Source organism: Cheilinus undulatus, linkage group 24 (assembly GCF_018320785.1).
Source record: "Cheilinus undulatus linkage group 24, ASM1832078v1, whole genome shotgun sequence".
Taxonomy (NCBI): Eukaryota; Metazoa; Chordata; class Actinopteri; order Labriformes; family Labridae; genus Cheilinus; species Cheilinus undulatus.
The window spans coordinates 23774069-23791074 of NC_054888.1; the positions used below are offsets into that span (position 1 = coordinate 23774069).

At 38.4% G+C, this 17006-nt stretch overlaps 1 protein-coding gene and 1 long non-coding RNA gene across 4 annotated transcripts in view; one reads left to right on the forward strand and one right to left on the reverse strand.

Moving 5' to 3' along the window:
- LOC121506454 (E3 ubiquitin-protein ligase Midline-1-like) overlaps positions 1-17006 on the forward strand; it is an 83782-nt gene that overhangs the window by 15469 nt on the left and 51307 nt on the right. The window lies entirely within an intron of this gene.
- Positions 3264-17006, reverse strand: part of LOC121506456 — a 167573-nt gene continuing 153830 nt past the window's right edge. Inside the window, exons 3-5 of the long non-coding RNA XR_005991655.1 lie at positions 3727-3806; positions 3533-3595; positions 3264-3318 (exon numbers count right to left, since the gene is read on the reverse strand). This is a non-coding gene — a long non-coding RNA (uncharacterized LOC121506456). The remainder of the gene's footprint in view (positions 3319-3532; positions 3596-3726; positions 3807-17006) is intronic.

Consider the following 17006-nt stretch of genomic DNA (forward strand, 5'->3'; position numbering starts at 1 on the left):
GAAACCTCTGGGTAATTTCATGAAAATTTGAGAAATGTAAATCTTTAAGAAGTCGATTTGATTTTTGGGGGAGGGATGCTTTGATATATTTCCAGTATTTTTATGAAAATTTTAGGAATTTATTTGACATTTTTTTAGGAATTTGATTTGATTTTGTTGGGTGGTGGGGCAGGTTTTTAATTTTTAGTTATTTTCCAAGAATTTTTGAACATTTACTTGCAGATTTTTGGAGATTCGATATATTTTTCTGGGGGAAATAGCTTTGTGTGTTATACTATAGAGTGGTTTATAAGATGAGGAACCTGAAGAATAATCACGTTAAATTGCAATCGCAATGTTGGGTGAATAAAATCACAATTAGATCATTTTCCCAAAGTGCAGACACCTCAGGACTCATTTGTAGATGACATTTTATCATTCATCTTCAGGGGATTTAGCAAAAACTCTTGGATATGCTTACAAGTGAGCATCATCCTGCATCAACTGTGTGTCATCATTACAGACGAGGAATATGAGATAAAAATATGTGAATAATGAACGTTCATAAAAAATATATTTGAATGCTGCTACACTGTGATGATTAAACACAGCTGTTTAATTATTAAGCCAACAAGCCAGTATTAGAGCAGTGAAGCAGGGTAGTCATGTTCTTCTCTATTTCTAGAATAAATATTAGAAATATGTAAACAACGTCTAATGTGTCACATCTTGTAAAGATGATCTCAGAAAGCCTCCTTTATCAGCAGCTGTCGACCATCTCAAATATTAACATCCATGCACAGTGAGAACTGGAATGCAAAAATGTACAATGCAGAGCACAAACTGACTCCACAACTGCTGCAGATGCTGATGTATGGCGACCAAGATGTAACCCAGATTGCAGCAGAGCATCATTCGTTATGCATATTCATGAAATGTACATAAGCTCTATGTAAAGGCACAGAGAGTAAATAATACAAAAGTCTCACCAAATACAGAAAGAACACTGCACAGTCACAGCCTAATCAAGAGAAATTCATCAGAACATAAAAAAATCCCAGAGCAAGCTGCACTGCAAAAGAAATAATCTGAAAATAGCACTGCATGTCACATTAGCTTTGCAAGAATAAAGAGCTGCACAGGGTAGAAATGCATGGAAGAAAAAGCCTTAAGAGTGTGAAATGAGCACTGCATATGATCATAATGTCATCAGAATATTAGATAAACAATGCATATGTGGAAATACAATAAAGCTGTGGTTTTCAAAGTGTGAGGCGGGCCTCCCCTGGGGGGCGTCACAGAGCTTCAGGGGAGGCGCGGAACCATAAACCTGAAAAAAGGTGATTTGCTTTGCTAACCTCTGCTGTGCACTGAGCAAAATAGATAGACTTATAGTTACTATTGGGACTATGCTATAGAGCAGTGTTCCTCAACCCTCAACCAAAGAGCAAAACTGTTGAAAAATACCTTTGCAAGAGCCACAATCTAAGAGGTGAAAAGTGGCAAAAACAGCTTGAAGTAGCAAAAAAAAAAAAAAAAAAGGTTAACATGGCAAAATGGTTAAAAAGTAGCAAAAAATGGGTGAAAATGGGGAGAAAAAGTGGAAAAATGGTCAGAAAGTAGCAGAAATGGATGAGAAGTGACAAAAAAATGAGTGGAAAGTGACTAAAATGGGCAAAAAGCAGTCAAAAGTGGCAAAAATGGGCAAAAAAGAGGAAACAAGTTGTATTTAAGGGCAAAAGGCTGCTTAAATGGACAAAAAGTTGCAAAAAATGGGCAAAAAAAGAGCAAAAATTGGGGGGAAGTGGCAAAAAGACGTCACAAAAATTAGCAAAAATAATTGGGTAAAAAAGGGATATTTAACGATGAAAGGTAGCCTAAATGGTCAAAAGGTGAAAAAGTGTAAAAATAGGATAAAAGTGGAAAAAATGTGGAAAAGTGGCAAAAAGAAGTTGCAAAATGGCCAAAAAAATATGAAAAAGGGGTATTTAATGGCATTACAACCAAATAAGAGGGAAAGGCAGATGTTTAAGGACATTTGCAAACCAAAATATCCACATACATTAATGTTAAAAATGTTTAAAGATTAGACATAAATGTTTGAAATGTTGTTGTTTTTTCTTTTTTCAATGTCAATCCTTTTTGCGGGTGCGGGTCCACCGAATGAATAATTTCTTCTTAGAGGAGGCTCACTCTCACACACTCTGAAAACCCCTGCAATAAGGCATTAAAAAGAGCACTGCAACACAACAGCTTGATCGGCACATTTAAAACAGCAGCAGAGAAAACGTCCACTTTATGATGCATTGATGAGCTAACTTCAGTATATTATCACAGTGATTCCATTATACTATGACCATGCAAAGCATATGCAGCAAAACAGAGCAGAGCAGAGGTACGGCTACCTCATCAGGGTAGTCAGAGGAACTGCAAAGCCACATCATAACATGGTAACTTTATTAAAATGTGAAAAAGCTTTCTTGCATAGCACAATAGCATACCATAATGCTAAGTTACGAAGCAGTATAGCACACTGGAGAAAGCCTCGCACACAAGCCTCAGAAAAAGCACCGCAGAACACCCCGACATGTGAAAAGTTCACTTTATACAGCCGTACTTCATATCAGAATGCTTTTACAGCCATGGTGCATGCAACAACAGCTTCATCATACTACAAAAGCACTTCAATGCCTGCAGGAGAGCACAGCACAAGAGCAAAACAGTTACCTCGTCAGTATACTCAAAGGCTCTCCACAGCCACGGTGCATGTCACATTTCATCACAATATGCAGAAAAGCAACAAAAAAGCTGGAAAGCATTTAAAATAATATAAAATAAAGACGCATACCATAATAGATTCATCAGAGTAATAAAAGAGGACTGCATAAAGCTAAAATGCAAAGCAGAAAAAATCATTATAATAGGAAATAACTTCACAAAAGCATTAAAACAACACTGCAGAGTCACAGTGAATGTGATAATACGCTCCAGATGAGCTCTGCACAGCCCACATATATGCAAGAAATGCAGAAATAACATCATCAGCATGTTTAAAGTCCACTTTGCCGTGTAATGCTGTTATTATAATATGAGAAGAGAACTGCACAGAGCCTCAGAGCATACAACAGTAGCACTATGATGTAAATAATTCAGAGTAATACACAGCCACTGTGCATGCAGCAGGCTTCACCAGAATAGAAAGAGTTAATCACACAGTCTCTGCATATGACCATATGAAGAGAGCACAAAAACCCCAGCCTTAATATCACTTAAAAAGAGTCCTACCTGTTTGGAGTTGATTGATGGGTGACATAAAGCGTCTCCAGGGTGCCTCACTGCCTGTAGGATATTTGAAGAATAAATAAGGCACACCTGCAGCACATACTATAACGTCATTGTAGTATGAAAACTGTGCAACAAACGTCAACAGTAAACACATTTAATTAGAATATTACGTGGCACAGCTTGACTGTGTTTAAAATGCATGTACTAATGTGTAAAAATAACCACACACCGCCCTGTTTTATAGCCTTGAAATGATTAAATGTCTTACCACAGTGAGGTAAACAAGCTGTTAGCCAAAGTCCGTCATGCTAGCAGCCACACCTGTCGGCACCTCAGGTGTTAAAATAACAAAAGAAAGAGTCACTTCACCAGAATACAAAGCAGCAAAAAACACTGCAACATGAGTTTGATTTTTAAATGAAAAGAGCGCTGAAAAAAATCATTATTTTGATAAACTCTTACCTTTTTGAAGCTAACAGGCTAACGTTAGCGCTGCTAGCTGGTGTAGGGTCCTCAGTGGTTGGCGTGAGTGCTGGCGCCTCCTGGTGGGAGATAAATGATTAGGTTCTTCTTTTTCTTTTTTAAATTCTGCCTTCTTTTTTGCCATTCGTAGCTTCAATTAAAATTTTAATTGACCCCAGGTGATACAAGGCTTAATTACTGGCTGAATAAGCTCCGCCCACACCAGACCTTTGTGTTGATTACAATGTTTCACTTAATTACCCGTTAAAAATGTACATAAAGGTACGTTTTCATTTTTAGATATTAAACTGTAAATTTTGTCTGTTCATATTTTTCATGATTGATCAGTCTAGTGACGAAACAAAAACAAAAAAAAAAAGCAAAAATCTGAGGGAAACTAGAGGGCCATGTTTCATGTGACTAACATGACTGATAACCTAGAAGCTTCCCTGACATCATGACAACTGAAAAACTTTATTGACAACAATTTTGCAGTTTGATAGTATAAAAAACAGAGATAGAAATGGTAAAAAAAACCTCCTTTGTAATGTCTGGTTGCATGATAAAAGCTGTAGTCAAATGGCAGCTAAAGGGTTTTAGAATACCAAATCAGGGATGTCCCGATCCCGATCGCATGTATCGGATCAGGGCTGATACTAAGCACTTTTAATTGATCGGCGATCGGCAATTTGATCCGATCAGCCCAGCCAATCAGTTACGTCAGCTGCCGTAAATCGAGCACAATTTACGACAGGCCGTAAACCGGCCAGTAACAACAAAGCAGCGGTAGCATCATTAGCTTTCTTATGTTAAAAATGTCAGCCGTGTGGAAAAACGGCTTGCAGCATCTGTAACAAGACCGTTTCACGAGGTAGCAGCAGAGCTGCGTTTAATTCTACAAATTTGATCCGTCATCTCCGATCAAAACATGCAGTGGAATATGGAGACTTTATAAGAGCAACAGGCAGCTTCACCAAAGCAACAACCTCTGGACTTTAAAAGAACAGACAAGTACCCTCGAGAGAGCGACAAGGCAAAAAAGAAAACAGAAAAAGTGGTCGAGTTCAATGTTTTGACAACCAGCCCATCTCCGTGTGGAGAATTTGGACCCATGCTATGCCCTGCTGTCTCCACGTTACATTACTGACATGCTTTAGTGGAGCTGTACAACAAAGTACGTGATAGTATACTAGCGAAAAGCAGCTTCACTGCTGTTAGCGTCACTTCAGACATTTGGAGCTCAGATGTTTGCCTCATGTCACTGCTGAGTCTGAGAAAAAAAGTGAGGGGAGTGATGTAGCACTTTAGAAATTGCACTGAAATTACAACAGTGCCTCGTATTTGGGTTTTATTCCAGTGTTAATGTTTTGGTTTACATCCTAGATTAAGCTGCTACATTTTAAAAAAGGTTCTTGTTTTGATTCATGTTTCTGATCCTATTCAAGTTAAACTGTTTACACCACTTTAAAGTGGAGTTCGGATTTTTTTAATTCATTTTCTGAGTTCAGTTTTTTTGTTGTGACTAATAGAGTCAAGTTAACTTCTAAGTGGAATTATAATATTTAAAATTCATTTATTGAATTTATATGTTACTGTGACTATTGACTCTGTTACACCACCTCTAAGTGAATCTGAGGTAATTTGAGTTCACTTGTTTGACTGCTCAGGTCGTTCAGCTGACCACTTTAAGTGGATTTTGATTGTTTGATTGAATACTAAACACCACACTAAGTGAATATGTAAATTTATTTTTTGACAGATAATTAAAGTGAAACCGTGCTATTACACCATTCTGAGCCAAAATGTGATTTTATGTTTTTTACAACAATATTGGCTGTACTGAGTTAAATGGAATAAGTCTGAAATATCTAGTAGTAAAAACTGAAACTCTAATCTAGGTTGAGTATTGGATCAGGACTGTGTATCGGCAGATATTCAATATTAAAAATCGGATCGGGATCAGAGGCCAAAAATGCTGATCGGGACAACCCTATACAAAATTCCCAAAAAAGTTGGGACATTGCCTTAAATGTTAATAAAACCAAAATATGATGAATTGCAGCACTTAAAACCTGTGCAATGTTTTGTTTTTAGACGATTATATACCCAATTTGATGCCTGCCATGTACCAAAAAAGTTAGGATAGTTTTTAAGTCATTTGTTCATTTGTATAAGCTTATCACTTCATAAATGGCACCTCCAAATGTGCACAATGCAAAACCATTTCAGTTGCTGATTACTGAAGACGCGAGATTACAGAAATAAATTAGATTCCTTTAAATTATACATAATTTACTAATCAAGAATGCACCCCTTGTAGAGCATTTGCAGGAGAAAAATTATCACCAAGTGGCCCAAAAGGGCGACCAAGGCACTTGCTTTGGCTGTAGTCCTCACTGCACTGGTTGATTCCAGGTCTCAGAGCTGTTTTGTGAATGCCACCCCCCATCTCTCCCCACATATGTCCTGTCATCGTCATCTATCCCATGTAAATAAAAGAAAAAAACAAAAAAAACAAAATCAATCTGTATCTGCAAAAATATCTACATTTTTAGAGGTAAAATGTCCACATTTTCCTCTTACAATCACAATCACCTTCCCTTCTTACATCCATATCAAACCAAGCCGTGAAATTCTCACCAGACAGGGTTATTTGGCCTGAAAACGGGCCGTTTCACTCAGCTGAAAGGCAGATATTATCATGTTTACACTCTCCTCCAGATGGTTTGCCCTCTTTCGCTTACTTCCAACATCACCGTGAGTGTGTGTTTGCTATTTTCTGCCTCCTGTGAGTTAAGGAAGAATTGGAACAGCACAATCATACCGTCACACACTCACTGAGTGTATGCTGATTGTACGAGCCAGGTCAACAGGGATGACCTACTTCTCGGTTCTGCTCCGCGGACTGCCACAGCCGCTCACGTCAACTCACCGAATGGAACCCTCCGCCCACCCAAATGTGTTTTTAAAGGGGGGTTAAATAGCTTTTGGCTGCTTATTATAATCTTTTTTTGAGTGCTTTCGTGTCACATCATTTACCGGGAGTGATCTGGCACCGGAATAGCTCCCTGCTGCCAGGGAAGTATAACTTTTTCAGCACAATTTGTCAGATGATGGCTCAGTTGACTATTCATTTTGATGAGAAGCTTGGACAAAGTAGTGCAATAAAAATCCCCCTGAAGGAAAGAATAAAACAGACTATGTAGACAATTTAACAGTGAAACATTAGAAGAAGAAACTCTTTGTAGAGCCCTAATTTTAACAATTATGAAAATAAATCAGCATTATGAGCGGCTTCATGTATAATGGAAGCAGAAGGAGCCACACTCTGTTCTCAGACTCTGCCTCGCCTCTGTTTCGTGCTCTTGTCGAATCACTTTTTAGAAAATGGAGAAGAAAGAGCGCCTATGAAAATTTTAACAGCTTAAACTATGAGTGGAAGGGAGAGCCGCAGCCCTCCTCGGAGTTAATGAATGATTTAGAAGAAGTCGAGCGCAGACTAATGGGCTAAGTCTGGCCAAATGTAAACAGGAAGAGACATCAAGGGTGGAAGAGGGTTTAATTTTCAAAGTTTTCAAAGTTTAGAAAAGAGCCGCTTAAATATGTGACAAGTGATGTTTCAGCTCTGACAGTAAAGGTTATTTCCTGGCATTTAGAACCATAAAGACGGCTATATTTCAAAATAAGATGCCATGCATCTGAAAGCAGCAGCTGCAGTAATGACATTTGTACTCAACAAGAATAGAAATGTAGCTTTCTAGGCTACTAGTGAAGAAATGTCTGACTGGGGAAATAAAAGAAAGAGAGCTTGATTAAACAAGGAGCATCTCTGCATACCTAAGCATTTCCTTTGTACTGGAAATTATGCTGTTAACACAGGAAAGGTCACAAAGACTGCAGCCATGCCACTGTGAGTCTTCTACTGGCATAAGTAGAAAATAATCACAACTTCCTGTTTCATGGCGAAGACAACATTGCCATGACTACGTTTTTTGATGTGCATTTTTTACAACTGTTAGTAGGTTTAAGTCAGCTTGACCTAAAATCACATCAAAAAAAAAAAGTCAGTTTTTTGTTTGCCATGAAACAGGAAGTTGTTTTATTAAATCTTAAACACTGGTAGAGCTATGAATCTTTGCAGCGTGTATTAAAAAGAGTCAAAACAGCACTCTGAGAAAATTATAAATAATCTACAGGAACACAGTTCAGCCAGTGTTGTTTATTTAACTATTTTATGTCTTAAGACTTTGAGAAAAAAACTTCCTGTTTCATGGCGAAGACAAAGTTGCCATCATTACATTTTTTGATGTGCACTTTTTACAACTGCCAGTAGCCAAGTCAGTTTGAGCTAATGTCACATCAAAAAAAAAAATCAATTTTTTTGCTCGCCATGAAACAGGAAGTAGGTTTCCCAGTCTTAAACACTGGTAGAGCTATGAACCTTTGCAGAGTAAATCAAAAAGCGTCAAAACAGCACTCTGAGGAAAAAAATTATAAGTGTACAGAAACAAAGTTCACCCAGTGTTGTTTATTGAAGCCTTTTGTGTTTTAAGACTCTGAGGAAAACTCCCTGTTTCATGGCAAAAACAAAGTTGCCATGACTACGTTTTTTTAATGTGCATTATTTATAACTACCAGTGGGTTCAAGTCAGCTTGAGCTAAAGTCACATCAAAAAAAGGCAATTTTTTGGTCTGCCATGAAACAAGAAGTCATTTTTTTTCCAGTCTTAAACACTGTCAGACCTATGAATCTTTGCAAAGTGGATTAAAAAGAGTCAAAACAGCACTCTGAGGATATTATAGTGTATAGAAACATGGTTCACTCATTGTTCTTTGTTGAAGCATTTGTATTTGAAGACTTCCTGTTTCATGGTGAAGAAAAAGTTGCCATTACTATGCTTTTTGGATGTACATCTTTTACAACTGCCAGTGGGTTCAAATCAGCTTGAGCTAAAGTCACATCAAAAAAGGCAATTTTTTTGTTCGCCATGAAACAGGAAGTCATTTTTTCAGTCTAAACACTGGTAGCGCTATGAATCTGAGCAGAGCGGATTAAAAAGAGTCAAAAAGTGCTCTGAGAAAATTACAGTGTACAGAAACACGGTTCACACATTGTTGTTTGATAAAGCATAAGACTGAGAAAAAGCTTTCAGTTTCATGGCAAAGACAAAGTTGCCATGACTATGTTTTTGATGAGACTTGAACATAATCTGATTTAAGCCACTGGCAGTTTTGAATAGGGTACAACAACCAAATGCCACAACTTGAATGTCTATCATTTGTGGGAAACTGTTAGAGTTTTTGAGTGATTACAAAAATCTAGAGTAGTAGTTTTTACCTTCCCACCAATGCAAGGGGAAAGGTCAAAGAAGTTGCAGCCATGCCACTGGGAGTGTTCTACTTGCATAAGTAGAAAACCACTGCAATATGCTGTTTATCTTAATGGGTTTGAGCATGACGGTGATGAATGGTTTTGTTTATGCTTTTAAGCTCAAGAAATCAACTTGATTTATTGTTGAAATAGGATATAACTGGTTGTTTTTACAGCAAATAGTGCAGAATAGCAGAATAGTGTTAAAAGATGCTTGGCTGCTTTGGAGACTTCCATACAATTCATTTATCACATTTCCCTTCACGATGAGTCATCTTTGTTTTATCCCCCAAGATTAGACTTTTATCTTCATATCCTCAGGGCTGTAAAAGCATTAAGTAATACTTTACCTCATGGCTATTGTTTAATCTTTTAGATCCCTGAAAGACTATCTACTTATCACACAAAACAAGCCTTGGTATCTGATGGTAATACAATAAATCAACTGTAATGGGAAAAAATAGCATTTTTATATCATCATAAAGACTCAGAAACATTCAAAAAACAACTGGAATTAACTTGTGATGGGAAAATAGACTGTTATCACAACAGGATCTCAAAAAAAACAAAAAAAAACAAAGCTTGTAAATAACTGCCATCACAGTTACAGGGAGTATGAAAATGTATGACTGGAGGTCCGCTTCTGTAGCTAACCTAATGACATCTTAAACCAGCATGTCTCCACTACCTTTAGAAAACCTTTTGTACTTTTGACAAGACTTTCTTTGCTCACCTTGGCCCAGGCTGCTGTAACACTTACAAAAGTAATAACTGCCAACAAATGTAATACAAAACTGCAGTTTTTAACATAATAATCCCTTAAATGTAGAAAATTCCCCACAAAAAAACTGACATTCATGTGGATTTATTATGTTACTTTCAAAATTTGTAATGATGTCCCACAAATGTAACCTGAACATTAAAACACTCGTGGATGAAAATTTTGTGCTAAGATTCATGGTTCTACAAATGTTGTAAGACTCGGTAAAAGACTTCCTGTTTCATGGCGAAGACTATGTTGCCATGACTGTTTTTTGATGTGACTTGAGCCTAAGTTAACTTGAGCCCACTGGCAGTTATTAATGTTGACATTACATTTGTGAAAAGTTTATACAATTTTGAGAGACAGTGATTTTTACCTTCTTACGAATACAGCTGTTGACTGTCAATGCAATAACAAATTTCCCACAAATGTATTGACTGGCATTCGCACAAATGTAACATGAACATTAAAACTTATTAATGGTCATCATTGTTTGTTCTAGTATTTTTAATAACTGCCAGTGGGTTTGAGTCAGCTTGAGCTAATGTCACATAAAAAAAACAACATAGTCAATTTTTTGTTCGCCATGAAACAGGAAGTAGTTTTTAAGTCTTAAAACACTGGTAGAGCTCTGAAATGAAAAATTTGTGCTTAGATTCATGGCTCACCAAGTGTTGCAACACTCTGAAAAAAACTTCCTGTTTCATGGTGAAGACTAGGCCGCTATGTCTGTTTTTTATGTGACTTGAACATCAGCTGACTTGAACCCGCTGACTACCACAATTTAGATTTTTAATGTTTACATACAATTTTGAGAGACAGGGATTTTTACCTTCAAACATACATAATAAATTCATGCAGATGTAGCAGTTATTATGTTTGCATCAGGCAACTGTGGAAATGTATCACATTAGTGGGATTATTACAGTAAAAGCTAAGTATTATGTGTGGGAAGTTATTGCATTTACTGGAGTCCAAACTTCCTGGAGGCATATTGACAAAAGAAAGAACTGTTAACTTTCGCTTAGACACTCTGCAATGATAAGAAGACACATACTTTGCCAACATACTTTTCAAGATGTCAAACTGACTCCAAAATAATGGACAGGTTACCAGTGTCAAGGTGTAAGTTTAAAAGATCTGTGCTCAGGCAGTTTATTCTCACATGCATGTTGTGTACTGATACAGATTTGCAGAATTGATACAGCAACAATTGCTGTGACTGCAGTTCTGAAATACAGCTGCACAATGCAGTGCAAGTTTCAGATCAAAACAAACAACAATGGATGAGAAAGTCAGCTAGGCTGAAACTGGACAAAGGTTTAAACCATCACACTCAAAGACAGTTTAATCATTCATTACTAGTACTTTTAAGAGTACAACTTCTTTCCTGTTAAGATCATTTCCCATTGATACTCCTGGTGAAAATTTACAAGAAGAAAAACAAGCAGTGGAGCAGCAGATGCAGAAACAAAAGCATCTGTCTTCATGATGTATTCACTAGTTTGCATCAACTGCAGGACTGAGGTCTTTAAGTTTGCTTAGTTTGCATTTCTGGCAAACAGGTCGGGTTTCCCTACTTAGAACTTCTCCTCGCAGTCCACAGAGTTTGCCACCATGCTGGCAACATGTCCTAAGAGCTAGAAATCATCCAACTCAGGAGTCAAAGTGCAGTAATAACACCCCTCGGCTTCACAAACAACAACCTACAAGTGACTGAACTTGACTATCTGCATCAGCGTGACTAAAACCCTCCAATAATATGTCACTTAAAGGCATGAAAGGTTGAATTCACACAGTTTAACTAAGTTTTAACACCACCTTAGACAAAAACTCAAGCTGTAACAGTGTGTGGAATAGCTAAAGCAAACCCCTGATCATTTAATCCAAATTTGAGAAACTGCATAATGTTAAAATCACTTGGAAAGAATTTGGTGTAAGGGTGATGTTAGCAACTGCTTGGGCCAAGTGATGACTCAAAGCTCAGCAGAATGGAGTGACAGGGATTAAAATGAGAGAAATGTTGAAATACAACCAAAAACTAGAGGAGACGGAGGAAAGAAGCAATAAAGATGACACATTAAGATTGAAACACTTGTGCATTAATGAAGGATAAGCACTCAGTGAGGAGACTGCTCATCTCAAATATGGCATAATGCCTTACTGCTGAGTTAGGTATTTTTAACCACATGGCCCTTCATCGCTACAGTACTGCCACCTCCAACAGACCCACGCTCTGTGCATGTAGGCTCTAGGTAATGCCAATGCTAATTACCTTAGCACATGGTCCCGCCCTGCCTCCCTCCCCCAAACTCAACTACGTAGACTCATGGGCAGCAAGAGCCAGGGAATTGCAGGGCTATCAACTGGGAACTCCTTTTGCAAGTACTCCTCCAGGGGGCTGAACATTAAACTCTTGTGCCACCTCAACCCACTATACCAAAACCTATCTTTATTTCACCTACCCTTCCTCATGGCTTTAGCAGCCCAAACAGCATCACCACCTTCAGTGGACCCAGGCTCCATACTGGGAAGCTCCAGGTAGTGACAATGCTGATATTACCTGCCCTAGCCCATGACCCCTAATTTCCTCTGCAAACAACCAAGGAAGATAGAAGTGTGTGGGATTTGTTTACCTTTACTTTGGCCTCAAACTGGCAATAGTCCTCCAAATTCAAATCCACTGATTGGTTTTAAGGTGCATGCTCTACCTCCCACTACTATCTCATTTAAATGAGGAAAGAGAGAAAGAGAACAAAGAGGGAAATTAGTGGCTTTCAGCTACTTTTATTTCAGTCCTCAACTGGCAAGATTCCTCCTTACCAAAATCCACTGAAGAGAGAAGAGAAAAGACAAGGAAGGAGCAAAGGAGGGGTTTTTTGTTGTTGTTGTTGTTGTTGTTTTTTGTTGTTTTTTTTTTGTTTACTTTTATTTTGGCTCCTCCCACTGGCATTATTCCTTCTCATCCAAATCCACAACTAGCTTCAATTGCGTGAAACTCTACCTCCCCCTACTCCCACATTTTCACGAGAAAAGAGAGGGGCAAAGATAGCATAAAGAAAGTAAGAAAGGTCATTGTAAACCTTTATTTCAGCCCCCTAATTGGCAATATTCATCTTCATCCAAATTCACAACCTATTCTTAACTGCCTTATGCTCTACCTCCCTTCACTCCCACATTTTCATGAGGAGAGAGAGGAGAGGAAAGGGCATAAAGAAGGAAATACCTGTTTTATGTTTGCCTTTATGTTGACCCACAATTGGCATTATTCTATTTTTAACTGCCTAATGCTCTACCTCCCACCACTCCCACTTCTTTTATGAGGGAAGAGGGCAAAAGGAGCATAACGGAGAAAATGAGTGGTGGTTATTTACCCTTATTTTGGTCCCTAAGAGGCATCAGTTCTCATTTAAAACCACTGCCTAGCTTGAACTACATTATACTCTACCTTCCAATACTCCCACATGTCATGAAGACAGAGGGAGGAGAGAGCACAAAGGAGGAAATGAGTGATATTTAACCTTCTTTACTATGGCCTCAAATTGGCCTGATTCCTCCTCATTTTAAATCATTTTCTAGCTTTAATGGCATTATACACTACGTCCCCCTACTCCCACATTTCCATGAGAAAAGAGAGAAGAGAAATGGGCATTAAGTAGCAAATGAGTGGTTGTTGTTCACCTTTTTTGGTCCCATATAGGCATTATTTATTCCATCCAAATCCAACGACTGGTTTTAACTGCTTTGTCTTACGTCTCTATCCCTAAATCTATCCCTGAACCTCTAGCTCTCAAAGTAATGAGATAAGATAATGCTGAAAAGGGTTAAAGAACAACTAAGATTCAAACTGCTAAAAGCCAGCTTAAAGTATACTTTGAAAATGCTTAGTTGTGTATTGACGTTTTTATATTTTGTAGCTAAGAAGCTTAATTATTCAGTTTTGACTGATGTGAGGTGTATATTTTCTTTTAAAGAACAAAGTCTCAGCCTGTAGTGTGAATTGAGGAGAAAAAGGAACAAAAAAATATATATTTAAGTGCATAATAAATGAAATCTGTGTTCCTGCTCTCATGCACAAGCCTCAGGAAGGAAAGGAGGACAGTGGAGGATTCTCACCGCTCACCCAGCTTAGCATTGCCCCCTAATGAACAAAATCGGTACTGACTAATTCACAGAGCATGCACAAAAGCCAGGCTTTTCTCTCACACAGCAGCAACTCAGACATGAATCACAGTTTCATTGGAGGAAAAATAAACAACTCCAACTAGATTTTACCAATACTCTCCTCAAGGCTGAAACCTCTTTACTTCCCCTCATCCGCTCCCTCTCTTTAATTCCTGCGTCACCTTCCTGCACGGTTCAACAGTGTCACCTATGGTGCGCTGAGAGGCATTTCACCCCGTCTCACCTGCCACTTTGGATTTGCGGAGCCGTGTATGTCTACGTGGAAGCGAGCGTTCAGGCTTGCGTGTGTGCATTTGTCTTTGTCAGAATAAGGTGGATTTAGACGTTTTATCCGTCGGTGCCTCCAGGTTTCCCTGCTGTCACGCAGGAACCTGTCAGAGCTCCGTCAATGTCAAACTTTTCTCAGCTCAGTCAGGAACTTTAGGCGCCTGTACTTTGTGTGCTTATGTAAAATACTGTCTGCTGTTTATATAATTTGGCTGGAAGCCTGAGCAGAGAGAGAGTAAATAAAATGCACTTGGACTTTCTGACCTCAGTTCTCTAGGATCAGGATGGATGTTTGGGACCACTCAAAACATTTTGAGTCCGGCATCTCAAAGATGCCATGGTTGTGAAGAGAAAGGTCAGCATGGCCTAAGATTGAATTTTTGAATTTCCCTTGCTAGTATTAACCTGTTTCTTGATACCTATAGTCAATATTTGTTATGATGATTTTGGTGTAATTGAGGCTGCAGGGTGGTATGATTAGTACCGGGTTTCTATGTGGAGTTTGCATGATCTGAGAAACAAAATCCTCATCTTTATAATGCGTTATTGTTGCTGCAGAGAGACAAATATGTTCGTCTAGTGAGCTGTGACGGAGAAAGTCTTGTTTAGAAGTTAACGTTAAAATTCCTGCAAAAACAATGGAAATAAAATCGGTGTGTTGGTTCAATGAGTGACCGTGTAAACTGGGGACTTTCAACAGTGGCTGCATTTGTTTTGGTTGGATTATAATTTGACAAAGACTCATTCATAATTACTCTGTTTTCAACAGCATCTATGAGTGCATCCAGCTGAGAGTCACCAGTTAACACGGTCACTAAAAAAAGCAAAACCCTGGGGCCGAAACCCTGCACTGTGGGAAATGTCAAAGAAAGCACAAAAGGCTTTTTCCACTACTTCTGCCGTCTGTAGTTTATATCCAACATATCAGGTTCTAACAGTGAAGACTGACAAAGATCGTCCTTTGTGCTTTTCTTAATTCATTTTACCCTCTACCTTTACAAGCCTTCCAGGGTCTACTGCCAAGAAGCATCCCCACAGTATGATGCTGCCACCACCATGCTTCACAGTGGGGATCGTGTGTTTGGTGTCTTGTCTGATGGCCAAAAACTTTCTTCCACTTGCCTTTTGGTGAACTCTAGTCCAGATTGAATCTGAGTTTTCTCCAACAGTGTCTTTCTCTTTGCCACTCTCCCATAAAGCTCTGACTGGTGAAGAACCCGGCCAACAGTTGTTGTCTGCAGAGTCTCTCCCATCTCAGCTGCTGAAGCTTGGAACTCCTTCAGAGTAGTCCCTCAGTCGTCTCCTTCTTGCACGCTCACTCAGTTTGTGAGGACGGTCTGATCTAGGCAGATTTACACATGTGACATATTGCTTCATTTCTTCATGATGGATTTAACTGATGTTCAAAGCCTATGACTTAAACTTTTCAATAACCTTTTATCTAAGTTGCTAAGAATGCTCTTTTGTCTTCATGTTGTAATGGTAGCCAGGTATTTTTAACATTGTGTCAAAACGAGGCAAATGTAAATCCCAGTTCTGCTGATGGTGTCACACTATTCTGCTACCTGTCAGTTAGCACAGTGGTGCTCAACCTTGGGGTTGGGACCCCCATTGGGGTCGCGAAACTCTGAGAGGGGGTCCCCAGATTCCCTAAAAAAATAAGGAATATTTTTTAAATTACACCGTTTCCACTTTACACAAATTTGGACAAATTTAAACCCATATTCATCATTTTTTCCCTCCAATTTTAACACATTTTTGCCAGTTAACACCAGTTTTGCCCATTTTTAACCCTTTCCTCCACTTTTTTCTGCCTGTTTTTGCCACTTTTAAATCAATTATTGCCACTTAAACCTTGTTGCCTCTGTTGACCCATTATTGGCACTTTTAACCCAATTTTCACACTTTTTTACGCCAAATTCTTCCAAATTTTAACCACATTTCACTATCTAATATGCCCATTTTTGCCAGTTTAACCAATTTCTGCCAATATATGCCTTTTTTTGTCAGTTAACACTTTTTTTTTGCCAGTTTATATCAATTTTTCATCCCATTTTACCAAATTTCCACCCATCTAAAGCATGTTCAGCCACTTTTTAGATCCCTTTTACAGCTATTTATGCCCATTTTAGCATTTTTCCTTTTTTTTTAACAACTCATTTCTTCTACTTCTAAAATCCAATTTCACCTCCTTTTTCACATTTTTTGCCATTATTATTTCATTTTAGTTTTTTTTTTTAACAAAAGGGATTTACATTTTTAAGAAGGCTATATACTACACAATTGATTAAAAAAGACATTTGTTTCTTTGATAAGAGTGTTTATTTTTCAGGTTAAATATAAAGTATCAATATCACAGCTTAACTTTACAATGGACTAGGATTTTGCTGACCTCCATGGGCCCCCAGTTTGGCTGGACCCCAGAAAGCTCACCCATTTATCCCTCCTTATGGGCAGCTTGTCTGCACATGACTGTTCTTGAATGTTCCTGGCTGTTCAACCACCTTCAGGTACAGCGGGGTCCATCTTTGTTTTGGGGGTCATGGGCTGGAAAGGTTGAGAACCACTGAGTAAGGACGGCAATGCAGTCATTGGATTCTGCATTTTTGCATGATTTATGCAAACATAGGAAGCTAGGAAATGAATTTTATTTGCAATTTCTGAATGAGAAAGTTAAAAATATTAAAAGCAGCC